The following is a 15354-nucleotide window of genomic DNA, read 5'->3' as shown; positions in this document are numbered from 1 at the left end:
ATTTTGTTAATAATTACCTCCTTATTATGCTTATAACATTTTATAAAGACCACCTTTATAAAACATAAATTAACACATTCCCCTGTATAAAACTTCTTCTCAGCTGGCCACTACAAAATAGTACCTAAAAGTTATGTTGATGTCAACCACTTAATCAAATTTAGTTCAGAATATAGATCAAATTATGCCTACATGAATTTAGGTCACAACATGAGACTTTTGTTTCTTACTTAATAACATCAGTAAAAATAACATTGTAGGCAATGTTTTCTACCAAACATTTAATGTGGGTGATCCATTAGTTGTACTTTATAATAACACCGTTTTGTCACCCAGTGTTCTTGTCTCTAAAAGCTATTATTTACATGTATGGAAAGATTAAAGTTGGTATATGAACTTAAAATTAGTCTTCTGAATTAGACATGGCTTCTTTAAATGTTTTTTTTATGCCATTTCAGGTAAACTTTGACAACTATGAAGCTATTTTATCTTTTGTGCTGGTGAACAACAATCACTGGAAGTTGCTGGTTAGTAATCTTTGCTTATAAGACAATACTTTCTTATTTTGTCAGATGCTTTGATTGCTGACAGCCATGTTGACCGCAGTTTCAATAAAATTCTTTCCTATGATGTTACTTTCCCTTTGTTCATCTCTTTCAGTACATTGATGCACAATCCAGCCCAGTCTTTCTGATGGATCCTGCACAAGTGTCATCAGAGCTTGAGGACTCCGACAAAGCAGCCAAAAGAATACAGTAACTCAAGCTTGAATAAAAGTCTATAATTATCACATAGCTTCTTTTAAGTTCAATAAAACTAAAGTGGTTGTCATTTTGACAAGTTGTTAATTGTATAAGAGAGGGGCATCAGATGTAATATGAATTTAATTACAAAATACAATTGTTCTTATAAAAAAAAATCATTTGTTATACAGAGAATACTTCAAGATGAGAAGGACATGCCATGGGAAAACAGACTGGGTCGAGGTGAAATGGAAAGGGGGGGCTATGAGCCACCCTATTCAACAAGATGGAAGCAGCTGCGGAGTCATTGTAGTCAAAGTAAATTGAGGATTTAATGTCTTGTGTTGTGCAAGTATGGAAAGTGTGAAAGTGAAAATAGCATTTTTGACATAGGGCAATGCAAGTTACAATAAAATAAAACTTTGTCTTGATTAACTGCATGTGTTTTCAAAAATGTTTTAAATTATAAGTCTGTCTTTCACAAGGAATTCTGTAGAGGAGATAACAGAAGAAGTGGGGTCAGTGAAACGTGCCACATATTCCTTCCAATGACAGTTATTTCCAGATCTCCAAAATGTATATATATGTTTTGGAGTATGTGTGGTTGCCTAACATGTGTAAACATGTAACTGTTATGGTCTTTTGCATTATTATGCCATGAAAAAAGTCTTTAAAAGCTGTGTTGTTTGTTTAGATGGCAAAAGCACTTATGGAAGCCTTTCCCCTGATGCCAGATGTGGAATTTGACACAGGAAAAAAGGCAATGAAAGATGAAAGAAGAACTCTGGTTATTCAAATCCTTGAGGCATCAGGTACATAATATATACTTTGTTTCATTGAAATGTATAGAGATTGATGGATAGATTGATGTAAATTCCTCTCAATATTTGGTCTTGTCCTTTATTTTATAACAGTGTTCGATGACCAGACTTGTGAAATGTGTGCTGCCTTCAAGACCCCAGTGTCTGGACCTCAAATTACAGACTGGGTGAGAGCAAGAGTTGTTAATGTGTCAATCTGAATCATGTATAGAAGGAGTAACTCTTGGTAGTCATAAACTTCTAAACAATATATGGCAAGTAAGTAAACACCCTATCCCAGTGTGACAGGGGAGGAGTATGTACTGTATTACTGCACTGCTAAAAATGGCTTTTTTTTACAATGTTCTAACAGATACAGTGTGACAGCTGCGACAGATGGTTCCATGCCCTGTGCCTGAACATGAAGAGCACAGAATATGAACAAGTTAAGAAAGTCACCTGGAGCTGTCCGTTGTGCAAATAAGAAGAAAATTTTGTACTCTTTCAAATGTTGTTTTAAAATAATGTAAAAATTTAGAAAATAAAACTGTACATAGTTTTTGGCATAGAAGCTATTAAAAAATATTAGTAATTTATGAATACAAGTAATCAACAGAAATATTAAAATGGCTGAAATTGAAAATAAATTGGTGTGCCTCGTTTGTCCAGACTAGTTGAGTAATGTGACACTGATTTGAAGTCAGTGGGTCACATGACCTGGAAGCTATTGAAGAATATTCATCATTTATGAATATAAATAATCATAAAAAATATTACAAAGGCTAAAATTGAAAATAATTTGGTGTGCCTCATTTGTCCAGACTAGCTGAGTAATTTGACACTGATTTGGAGTCACTGGGTCACATGACCTGGAAGCTATTGAAGAATATTCCAAATTTATGAACATAATAATTCATAAAAAATGTTACAAAGGCCAAAATTGAAAATAAATTGGTGTGTCTCATCTGCCCAGTGCAGTTGAATATATCCACACTGGTTTTTAGTCACGAGGTCACAAAATAGAACATTTATTAATTTTTATTTCTCAAGAGTTCTTGGATCAGAAATTCGTTGACGGTCCCTAAGTGAACTGTCGCTGGTTGGGTGGCGATGCACCCGAGAGGAGCGAGCCGAAGTCTGAGTCCCTAAATCGGATCAACTGTGAGCAAGACGCCGCTGACTACGCGGAGCGCGAATATCCAATATCCAACTTCAAACTAATTTCACCGCGGTGGCTTTAGCTTAGCAACTAACGGCTAGCAATACTACCTCACTTCAATACAGCACTGGTAGAAAGAAAATAGCCACTAAAAACGTAAAGTAAATGCAGAACACAATACAACACTACATTTTATCACATAAACTTACAGATTATGATTTGCCAAGGCTCCCAGATGAACAACGATGCCAAGAGAGGTGGCTCGACATCTTTACACGTCCTGTGCTGAATTCAATGCAGCCGTCGGAGTCATTTAGCTGCAGCTTACGACCGTTGGCCACTTGGAGGCGCTGTTACGATACACTATCACCTGTACAACCAAAAACACAAATAACACCACAGTAATGGCGACAGCGACCCCTATTGGCAGAAAGGAAGAATAGAATCCCATTTTTACGAGGATAAACTTATATTACAACAGATGCATTATTTCTGAATGAGGGGCAGAACGCTCCCCACCTGACCTCTGTAAGATGTCATCATTTTAAGTTATTAAAGAACAACACATATAGATTATAACAAAGAACTCAACCATCTCTAAGAATTGTCCTGAGACACCAATAACACTTCTTCACTAATAGGTCGCAAGTAATGTCTGTGTTCTCCTTTACGAAATACCTTCACTTCTATCTTTCTAACTCACCCATCCTCGCTGGGGAAGGTCTTTGTGATGAGTCCCACTGGCCAGTCGTTCCTGTGCTCTAGTCCCTCTTTCAGAAGGACTACATCTCCTGGTTGTAGATTAGGTTTCACTACCTTCCACTTGCGACGTTCTTGGAGTCCCACAATCTCCTTCTGCCACGGCTCCAGAAGACATTGGCCAAGTGCTGCACACGTCTCCACTGTGCTCTGAATGGGTCATGGCTTTCAAAGTGACCAGGTAGAATTGGAGGAGTTCCGACTTTCTGGATAAGCAGCATGGCAGGTGTAAGGATCAGTGGGTTTTGTGGGTCTGTAGAAACTGCTGTGAGTAGCCGTGTATTTACTACAGCAGTCACTTCAGCCATTAATGTCACGAAAACCTCATGTGTGAGCTTTGCATTTTTGTGTTCCAGCAGCATTGCATCCAGAATACGGCGTGAGACCCCAATCATTTGCTCCCAGAAGCCCACCATATGGGATGCGTGCGGGGGGTTAACTGCCACTGGCTGTCTTTCAGAAAGGAGTCAATTTTGGGGTTGCTACAGCCTTGTTTGTCTATTAGTAGCTCTCTGCAGGTGCTTCCAAAGTTGGTGCCACAGTCAGACCTGAGTAGTTTGGCAGCACCTCTGATGGCAAAAAAGCGACGCAATGCATTGATAAATGATGAAGTGGATTCGATTACTTCAATATGTATGGCATGTGTACTCATGCATGTAAAGATGACTGCCCACCTTTTTGCATCTGCCTGACCCCCACGCGTTTTTCTAACTGTGACAGGCCAGGGGCCAAATACATCAAGGCCTACATGTGTGAAGGGAGGGTCAGTGGATAACCTGTCCTCTGGAAGTTCAGCCCTGATTTGTTCTTGCTGTTTTCCTCTTCATTTGCGGCATGTGACACAGTGGAATGTTGCACTGCCTACTGCCCTTTTTCCCCCTACAACCCAAAAGCCTGCAGCTCTAACTGATCCTTCAGTAAAATGTCTGCCCTGGTGGCTTACAGTCTCATGAAAGTGTCTGATTATGAGCTGGGCAAGGTGATGTTTTGCAGGGATAAGCATGGAGTGCGTCTCATCTGATGTTAACTGTGCTCTTTCCAGTCTCCCACCAACTCTGAGGACTCCATCTCTGTCAATAGATGGGCTTAGTTTGCTGAGTAGACTTGACTGCTTGATAGGCTCACCTTGTTCGATGCACCTGATCTCCTCTGCGTAGAGCTCTCTCTGAACAGTGCAGACGATTGTGACTTTGGCTTGGTGAAGCTGCTTTTCATCCAGATGTTTCCTGCATTTGTGCCATCCATGACATGCGTTCCCTGGGTTGTGTTGCAAGGATCTGGCGATGTGCTGAAGCCTGGCGATGGCTCTCAGTAGTAGTGTCCAGCTTGAGAATCTCTCAAACCTTGTGCTTCCAAGTGTAGCTTTTGACAGAGTAGTGGCACATGTTGTTACTAGGCGTATTTCATTGTCAGTCTCTGGATCTACAAGCTCCAAGGGCTGCCCAGGCTTTGGCAAAAATCAGTCAGGAAAGCAGGCCCACTGAGCCAAGTGGAGAGGGAGAGCTGCTCAGCAGGTAATGCACGCATGGCATGGTCAGCTGGGTTTAAATGTGTGGGCGCGTAATGCCACTGATGAGCTTCTGTGGAACGCTTAATGCGCTCCACTCGGTTATGTACATAAACATGAAAATGTCTCTTTTCATTGAAGATGTAACCCAGCACGACTTTAGAGTCTGTGTAAAAACTCACCTTGTCCACTGTGAAGTCCAGCTCCCCCAGGACTAGTTCAGTGACCTCTACAGCCAGCACCGCTGCGCAGAGCTCCAGTCTTGGTGTGGTCTGGCTTTGGAGCAAGTCTTGCTTTGCCGAAGAGGAAGCCCACTTCACTGTAACTGTCATGCCTCTGCTATTTAAGTTTTAATTTAGTGTGTTTATTTCTAAATAATACAGTTGGGTTGCTAGGTGAGCTGTCGCTTTAAGAAAGTAGGTAGGTCATGTGACTGAGATTCAGGAAGTGAGCCTGCATGGGAAACGCAGCTTCTTTCTCTCCTCCTGTGTTCTGGCAAAACGACTAGTTACATCTTGTCTGTTCGTGGCATCGTCGTTTCACCCTTTCAATTATCAATAAACCTGGGTACGAGCAGTCATCCTGGTGTCCAGAGTGGTGATGAGTGAGAGGTGTTGAAGCTACTGTCTTCATGTACAGTGTGCTTAAGGAAGGCAGGATAGTAACCATCTGCTGTTGTGAGCCTGAGGTAGGCAACAGTCGCCCACAGCTTTTGTGGAGGCATCACAGAACACAATGATCTCTTCTGTTTGTGCTACAGACAAGGGATCGAAGCGTACATTCTGGGGATCTCAAGTTGCTGCAAATGTTTTAGAAAGTCTTTCCATTTTTGCCATTGTTATTGTTTCTCTTTTGGCAGGTCCGTGTCCCAGTCACTGACATCGGATGAAATGTCTCTTAGTATAGCTCTGCCTTCAATAATGACAGGCACTGCAAAGCCAAGGGGGTCATACACACTGTTAATGACTGATAGCACTCCCTGTTTGGTGTATGGCTTTTCACTAATGGTTACCCGGAAATTAAACAGATCAGTAGACAGGTCCCAGCCCAAGCCTAAACTGTGCTGCATTGGTGGTGAGGTTTGCCGTAGCTCAAGGCCGTGCATGCCAGTTTCAAAGTCTTCCTTTGGGAAGGTATTTGTAATGGTAAGACTGTTAGATGAGATTTTGTGGAAACGTATGTTAGATTGCACCAGCATTTTCTGAGTTCTACTCACTACATCAATGGCCTTCTCTGGGGATGAAAATTATTTCAGTCCGTCGTCCACATTAAAGTGACGTTCGATGAATTGTCTCACATCACTGCCGTACTCACTTTCACCCTCTACCGCTGTCCTCTTCAGCCCATAGATGGCAACTGATGGTGATGGGCAGGTACCAAATACGTGGACACGCATCCTGAATTCCTCCACTTCTCCATCAAGATCCTGGTTTTTGAACCAGAGAAAGCGGAGGTAGTTGCGATGTCTTCTTTGACCACAAAATTGTGAAACTTTTGCTCCACGTCAGCCATAACTGCATAAGGGTCAGACCAGAAACGCACAAGCACTCCCACAACACTGTTGTTGAGATCTGACCCTTTAAGCAGAACATCATTGAGAGAGACATTGTCACATTGAGCACTTGAGTCGAACACTATTCTGATTTTTCCAGGCTTTTGTGGGTGGTATATGCCAAAGCTAGGGAGATACCAGCATTCTTGCTCGGGGGTGAGAGGAGGGGCAGGTTCTGCATGGCCCTTCCTAAAGATTTTCTCCATGAACTCTCCATGAACTTTCATCTCAGTTTTCCTCTTCCGCATTTTGCGAAGTGACATCAGATGAGTGAGGGCCTTTTCCCTATTATTGGGCAGGTGCTGCCGTGGGGAATGAAATGGGAGTGGAGCTACCCAACTATTTGCCTCATCTTTTGCAAACTCGTTATGCATAATGTTTAGGAATGATGCATCCTCCACTGAGAGAGCTACTTTGTCATCATCTGTGGTTTGCTTGAAAAGGTGTTTACCTAGTTCGTCACTCGCATTGTCAAGAGAGGAGCATTTTTCTGTGTACTTCTCTTTGGGGTGGATTGTGTTCTTACAAGGATGAAGAAACTGGGCCGCCCATTGTTGAGAACATTTGTCTTAAAAGAGTTCACTGTGGGTTTGTGGGCACCTGAAAGGCAAACGTCTCCTACAATCACCCATCCTAAATCAAGGCATTGAGCATAAGGTGCATCGTGAGGGCTATTTTCCGCAGATGAACATGAGCAGCAGCGGCTTCTGGAGTGGGTATCTCGCTCCTGTTGTCTGGGATCTGGTCACATTCAGTCAGTGTGGGCAGCAACATAGACACTTTCCCACTTATGTCCTCAATAACAAAGTCATTAGCCCTGCGGCCTCCTGTGTCTGATAATCCTGCACATGTTTTAATGGTGTATGGGAGTACGCTGCCTTGTACGCCAAACATATCAAAAAAGGCAGATTTAGCCAATGACAGATTGCTTTGATCGTCCAACATGGCACACATCTTTCTTTTGTTTTCAGGGGATGCTTGTGGGTAAACATTGACTAAGCAGATCTTTGCACATGATTTACCTTGAAGTTCTGGGCCACATACAGTACATACTGTACTGTTCTGTACAGCTGGACGTGGTACCTGTAGGGCTTGGAGTGCTTGGCTCCCCACCATCACTCTGTGGAAGTGTGTCAGAGTCTTTAGGTAACCATGGGGGTGGTCCGGCATGCATGGCTGAAATGTGCGCATCACTATTGCACTCTGAGCAGTGAATTACAGCTTTACAGTCTCTGGCCCTGTGATTTGTAGACGAACAACATCTGTAGCATATGGAGTGCTCTTTAAGCAGGCTCTTCCTCTAGTCCAGTGTCTTCATTCTGAAGCCCCTGCACTTGGTGAGAGAATGTGGCTTGCGGTTAATGGGTCACTGCTGGTCTGGGCTGGGAAGGGGAGTTTTGACGTTATTTGGTTTGTCAACTAATGTTTTATTCACTGCAATAGGGACTCTGTATTTGGTACGTTTTACTTGCATCTTGTCAAACTTAGGGGAAGGTGTGCTATGGCTCTGTAATATGAAGCTAGGGTCTGTTTTCATTTCAGCATGGCTGTTCATGAACTGCACAAAGTATGAGAAGGGTGGATAGACAACATCATAGTCTTTTTTGTATTTTGACCCTTGTTTGATCCATGACTCTTGGAGACTGTGCGGGAGCTTCTCCACTATTGGGTTTATCCCCCTGGAGGTGTCGAGAAAACTAAGACCTGGTAAATAGCTTTCATCTTTTGTATATTGTAGCTCAAGAAGAAGATCTGCTAGCTCTTGTAGTAGAGTTGAGTTTTCGTGAGAGATCTTTGGGAACATTTCTAAGCATTTGAAGAGGGATGCTTCAATTACCTCTGCCGAACTGTAATTTCTGTCTAGACATTGCCATAAGTGCTCAAGACCATCTCCTGGGTTGCAGAACATGGACTTCCAGAATACATAGAACTCTGGCCTGTTGTCAAAAACCTTAAAGCCTGCTGTTAGCAGATCGCGGTGTGCTAGGAAGGCTGCTGGGTCTGGCATTTCAGTTCATGGGGTGTGTGGTGGTCTAGGCCGGTGGTAGGGGCTGTATAACTTTACATAGTTAGAGGAGTGTTGACTTGGATGCTCTTTGGGTGTGTGGTCAGCATGATACTCACGCGAATGTACTGTGGGGAATGAGTTGCTCATATCTGGGTTGGGAGTTTTAGTGTAGGGTTGGTTGGTAGTGAACTGTTTCCCCATTTCAGCCTTTTCTTTTTCTGTGACGTCCTCTTCAACATCCTGTTCTTTGTGAAAGTGGGTGTCCACAATTTCTTGTGCACGTCTGATAGAAGGAGGTGTTGTATCTGGGATGTCTGGAGTCGGGAGCATAATAGAGTGAAATGTCTCTTGAGCTGCAGCCTCCAAAACTTCAGCTGCAGCTAGTGCAGCTTCAGCCTCACCCTCTTGCTTTAGAGCGTTCAGCGTTGCCTCGATGCCTTTTCAGCCTCGATGCGTACCTTCTTGACCTCCATGTCGATTTGGCGTTTGGCGTACTGGGCTCTGGTGCGGGCAGCTTCAGCGGCAGCCCGTGCTCGAGCCGCAGCCTGGCTTGCAGTTGAGCCGCCTGAGCGGCGTGATGCAGACGAGTGGGCCTCCTGGCTCCGAGTTGCGGCGTGGTCCCGGTGTGTGACATCTTGCTAGATGTAGAGAGTCTTGGCGTGTAGATAATCTTTTCACTCTTCTGCCCTCAGTTAGTCTAAGTACGTAACCTGGACAGCGAGCTAAGCATCTAAATGGCTCCAGCAATAAAATGACACGTTGTTGTTGTCGTCTTTTATTTTATTACTGAAGACCATATTTTCATTTTTGTGAAACTGTAACATACAGAACAAGGGAACATACATAAGTGCTCTTGCATACATGACTCAATAATCGACTGTGATAGACATCAGGCATCATCACGTACACTCCGAGGATAACGTCTGCTTTAGCTTAGCAACTAACGGCTAGCAATATTAGCTCACTTCAATACAGCACTGGTTGAAAGAAAATACGCCACTAAAAACGTAAAGTAAATGCAGAACACAATACAACACTACATTTTATCACATAAACTTACAGATTATGATTTGCCAAGGCTCCCAGATGAACAACGATGCCGAGAGAGGTGGCTCGACATCTTTACACGTCCCGTGCACTCATACTGCTGCATCTAGGCTACAGCTAGATCACGTATTTTGGCAATCATTCATCGTGGGAGGTGACGCTGGGCCCTGAGAGTGCAGCCTCCGGGTCTGCAGACACACCCTTCTCGCTGAATCTCACATTGGTCCCAAGGGGAGGCTATGGTCTGAAATGTATTTACAGTTACAAATGAGTGATTAAATGTTGTTTTCTTTCCTTTTAATTTATATACCATCCTCCTGATCTGGCACAATCATTAAGATATTTTTAAGAAAAAGAAAAAGTTTTTTTTGTTGATTTTAGTCATTGTTTGACGAGTAATATATGCATTAATGTGCAACTGATGATACTGTAGATCAATATAAGCATCGACACTAATAATAGTACCAGTATTGTGTATTGTTGTCATAAGACTGTATAAAAGATGGACGTAGCTACTGTGACGTCACTCGTTGGTTTCTGCACTGAGAACATGAAGCCAGGGGCTGTGTCCGAAATCATCCACTCAGTCCTTACTCCCTATACATCCATCCATCCATCCATCATCTATACACCACTTAATCCTCACTAGGGTCATGGGGGGCTGGAGTCTATCCCAGCTGACTCAGGGTGAAGGCAGGTTCACCTGGACAGGTAACCAGTCTATCACAGGGCTACACTTAGAGACAGACAACCAAGCACACTCACATTCACACCTATGGACAATTTACAATCACCGATTAACCTCAACATGTTTTTGGACCTTGTGGGAGGAAGCCAGAGAACCCGGAGAGAACCCACGCTGCACGGGGAGAACATGCAAACTGTGGAGCAGAAAGATTCCGGCGCAAACCGGCAACCTTCTTGCTGCGAGGCAATAGTGCTAACCAACCACCCTGCAGCCCCACTCCCTATCCAGTGATCCCTATATAGTACACTATGTAGGGAGCACCTCGGCCAAGTATCATTTCGGACACTACTCGAGCTGTTAATTATGTCGCTCACTAGCTGCGATTTGTGCTGCAACAGCGTAGTACCAACACATCAAATTAACAGTTTATTGCATAGCTAAGAAATCAAATTAAATCAAGTTTATTGTCATTTTGCTGTACATACCAGATGAGAGGCGTTTCTTCAGGATCCAGTAACTCAAAGCAATTTAGATAAAGTGGTGTTCAGGCCATTTATTATACTAGTCTTGTGAATTGTATACTTAATTCAAAAATATTGTAGCCTACTTGGTTCTAAATAAATACATTTTATTTGTGTCAAAGGGCCAGTGAGCTTTTGTGCTAACCCATAAGAAATCATCACCTTTGAGTGATATTTATGGCATGTGATGTAGGAGGCCAAGCTGTGACACTCTGGCTCTTAGAGAAACCTATTTTAATTGAAATAACTGGTACTAATTGTTATTATTATTATTATTACTATTATTATTATAATAATTATTATTATTATCATAGTAATAATAACAATGTATATTAATTTTAGTTTGAAATAACCTTGTGTACATTAGTCAAAAAAAAGGCTGCATGCACCAGATTTAGCAGAAAGCTAATTTTCATTTGCAGTCCTATTTATTTACATTGCTTTCTGTTTTGTGTTTGTATTTTTGTTTGTTTGTTTGTTTTTTCAATTTAAAAAAATCAATTTATTGTATCAAGCACATTGTTTGCATTGGAAGGCATTTAATGGTGTGAATCAACCGTTAAAGTTGGTAAAATTGCTCCCGTTATTGCATTATTGCTTTATTTCCCTTCTGTTGACATTTGACATGCTGTGGAACCCCACAGCCACGTAGCGTCATGTGGGCGTAGTTTGAGGGGGCGTCTTCTGTAGCGGCTGTGCCTTGGCTCCGGCTGCAGTCAGACCCTTCTCGGCGCGCAGGCAGAGAAGCAATAAACCAGGAAGAAAAAGAAGAAGAAGAAGGCAATGTGCACCAATAAACCAGGAAGTGAGTTTGAAAATTAAATTTGACTCACATACTCTAGATAATTTTGGTCAAAACATGATAAATGAATGATTTAAGTGAACCATTTTCTGTTAGCCTAGTGTTTGTATATGTACTTTGAGCAACCTCCCAAAAATATATATTTATATTTACAGGCAGTCATCTCAGGAAAAGTTGCATCCTCCTGGGCATCATCAAAGGGCAGAGTCAGAATTTTCTTTAAGAAGGATGAGCAGCTGGACAGAGTGCTGGGCTTCTTGACAAGCCTGGTTGAAACACAGGCAACCCATGTCACAATCAAGTGGCATTTGTTTTGGATGTGCTTCTGCCAGAGGTAATTTTTTTTTTTTTTAATTTATCATATCATATTTTGTATTGCTATTGTCGGTCTTTACCTTATGGTTACTATCTTGATAACTGCTACATGACAGACTACTTTAATGTCTAAATGAAAGATGTCCTTTTGTTCACCTCCTGACACAGGCAACAGTCCACTCCCTTGCAGCTGTCTGTGCAGTTTCCCTCCACAGAGCCACAGAAATCTATAAATGTGGACTGCAGTATGACTTGAAGTATGCTACAAACATAAGGAGTGTGCTAATACCTATATGTATTGTTTGTACATTGTTTATGACAACCTCTCAGTGTGAATTTCCCGTTACTAATTGCTATTTTCTTCCATTTTGTCTCATCAGTGAGAAACAGCTGTTGGCTCATTACATGGCAAAAAACATGAGCAAAGAGGCACAAAGGAAAACAAAAAACTGCGCTGAACAACTACAAAGAGCTCTGGAGTCCGAGGACTTTTTTGAAGAGGCTGTAGCTGGCCAGACATTAAATGCACCTGTGTAACCCTGTGTGGTACTTTATTGGCAATAAAACAATAAAAGCTTTTATTGTCTGATTCATTCATTCATTTGTCTGATTTTTCTTTTCTAAAATAAAACTTTTAAACTTTAGCTTTTTAAGGTACATATTTTGAAGATGGGTGTATGGTCATTTATTTTACTAATCTTGTGAATTATATACTTAATTCAAAAATATTGTAGCCTACTTGGTTCTAAATAAATACATTTTATTTGTGTCAAAGGGCCAGCGAGCTTTTGTGTTAACCCATAAGAAATCATCACCTTTGAGTGATATTTATGGCATGTGATGTAGGAGGCCAAGCTGTGACACTGTGGCTCTTAGAGAAACCTATTTTAACTGAAATAACTGCCAGTGGCGATTCTACATTTTGTGTTTAATGGGGGTCAATAGGGGGCCAATGCTATATTTTGGGGGGCCAATGATATTCGTAGATGTAGTCTGCAGCAATTTCTTGAGAAGTGTTCTTTACTTGTTCTCACATTGTATGACTAAATATAGACCTAACCTGATTAAAAAGATCTAACAACATAAACATGATCTGGAAAAGGTTTCTGGTCAGAATGTACTGGTACAACATGGGATGTACAATAACTGCTTCTTTCCACAGCAACTCATGACCCTCAGACTGATTCACAGTGAAGACTCATGTTAACAACAGCCTGATGGCTCACGGTGCATTACCATGATACATACATGTGAACACACACATGAACACAATGCTCTCCTCTGTTATATGAATAATGTTGTTCTTCATTTGCACTGAGGAACGTCTGTCTGTCCTGCTCTGGTGCTGATGATGGGCTACAGCTGCTGGACTGGTCCTGCTTTGGATGCCTGTCCTCAGAACCGTCCCCCTGAACCTGTCTGGTTCACTGGTCTGACCCTTACATGGCTTCATTTTAACTCTATTCAGGACTTTGGGGGTCTTTTGGACCTCAGGCCATTTAGTGAAGCTGACAGGTATTGTTTTTTGATTTTTAAAGATTTTATTTTTAAATATAAACAGAGGGACATGTGTCCTGCATTTGGAGCCAAAAATATGTCAGCTTCTCAGAAAATGTATTTAACATGGTATAAAAGTCTATAATAAATACCAACAATTATTTTGCACATATTCTTTCTTGGGGTCAAGTGGACCCCCAAAGACCTTCTATGAATGGCAACATGAAGTCCCGAACAGGGTTCAGATAACGAACCATGTTGGCTGTTCGTCTTTCTGATATTTCTGAGCCCGGCTGCTGCTGGAACACAGACTAAATGACACCATTCAGCTGTAACTCAAATTGTGACGGGGAATGTCCTGGCTGCTCCCAAATCATCTCTGTGTAAAGTGGCTTCATTTAACGTTAGCACATTTTCCTTGTTTAAAAAAAAAAAAAAGAAGAAGAAAAAAAACACCGTAGCAAGATCTCATGTCACATAATCATTAATGCAGCAACCCCTTGATGGTTGTTTACCATCTAGTCGGCCCGTTTCATCAGCTTCTCTACCCAATAACATCAGCTTTGTCATCAAAATGTGAAATGATGAAATACCAATAATGGCTAAATCTATGAGTTAAGAAAAAACATATCAGTAACTTGTTTGTGTTTAATTTACCGCACGTTTGAATTTGACACTCACCGTCTCAGAGTGTCCATAAGTGCAGAGTGGACGTGAGAGAAGAGGTGCGCTTGTTTTACGTTCCAGCCGCTCCCGTCACTAACACTACCACAGTACTCTATTCACCCTGCCCCCATAAAGCTGCCCTGTAACAACCAGCTAGCACTCCTCAAAGAAACTACCCAATGACAGTCAGATTCCAGCAGGGGCCATGGCCCCTGTGGCCCCTGCCCTCCCTTCGCCTATGGACACATGGTAACCATCTCAGCATAGTGACAATTTATCACCAGCATTTCACATCACTGACCCATGTTCAGGGGTCAGACTGCTCAGTGGTCAGTTTTCTCACTTCCCATTGAAGGAAGCCTCTTCGTATCTTTCTGTGCTATTCAGACATCAGCACACATCTGGACTGAATGGAAGGAAACAGTCAAACAAAACGGGCGACACCTGGGCCAACAACCAAGTTTAAGAAGTGGAAGCCTTCATGATACGTATCGACTCTGTGGACAGCAACATTAGGTTCACAACAAGGATGTCTTGGAAGATAAACTGTCTTTTTTTTTACATCCATGCTGTGCACACTGAGGAACACTGGAACTACAACCTTAAAGTACAGAAAACCTACACACACAGACCAACACCTGCTGTTTGATTCCCGCCACTGCCACTAGAACTAGAACATAAGCTGGGGGTCATTAGAACCCCAGGCTGAGAACGCATTTCAAACCTGTGGCTATTCCAGCTGGACCCTCACGAAACTGGCAAAGAAATCTAAAATAAAACACAACCACATCAAACAGTGCAGGTCAGATCCAGCAACACTGGACAAAAACTGGTTTACCTCAAGAATGAAACATCCATATGAAAACTGAGATATGGATGAGGCATCTGGAACACACCATCTGACAGTTAGAACTTAAAAGGGCCGCTTGGGTTAGAGGTGAAACGTCAAGAACTTAAGACAAGTCCAGTTGCTTTAGATCCAAGGATTACCATGACCTGGATGACAGGGAATCTACACAGACATGAGTTTGGTGGTCGAAGAAGAAATAAAATAGAGCCCATACAGAAGCATTGCTTACCTTGAACTGGAATGCTCCCTAGCTATCCATCCATCCATCATCTATACACCGCTTAATCCTCACTAGGGTCGCGGGGGGGCTGGAGCCTATCCCAGCTGACTCAGGGTGAAGGCAGGTTCACCTGGACAGGTAACCAGTCTATCACAGGGCTACACTTATACAGGTTTTAACTTGTAAATCCATCATCTATACACCTTCATCCTCACCAGGG

At 42.2% G+C, this 15354-nt stretch overlaps 1 long non-coding RNA gene across 1 annotated transcript; it reads left to right on the top strand.

Annotated features, from left to right (window-relative positions):
- Nucleotides 1–11432: 11432 nt before the first annotated feature.
- On the top strand, nt 11433–12494 carry LOC103363602 (uncharacterized). The gene is made up of 4 exons (XR_520507.1): nt 11433–11589; nt 11742–11920; nt 12070–12158; nt 12282–12494. It is a non-coding gene; the product is annotated as an uncharacterized LOC103363602 (long non-coding RNA).
- The last annotated feature ends 2860 nt before the right edge of the window (nt 12495–15354 follow it).

This window comes from Stegastes partitus, unplaced genomic scaffold (assembly GCF_000690725.1).
Source record: "Stegastes partitus isolate 25-593 unplaced genomic scaffold, Stegastes_partitus-1.0.2 Scaffold15, whole genome shotgun sequence".
Classification (NCBI taxonomy): domain Eukaryota; kingdom Metazoa; phylum Chordata; class Actinopteri; family Pomacentridae; genus Stegastes; species Stegastes partitus.
The sequence above is the reverse complement of the archived record's forward strand: the minus strand, read 5'-3'. Positions and strand labels throughout refer to the sequence as shown.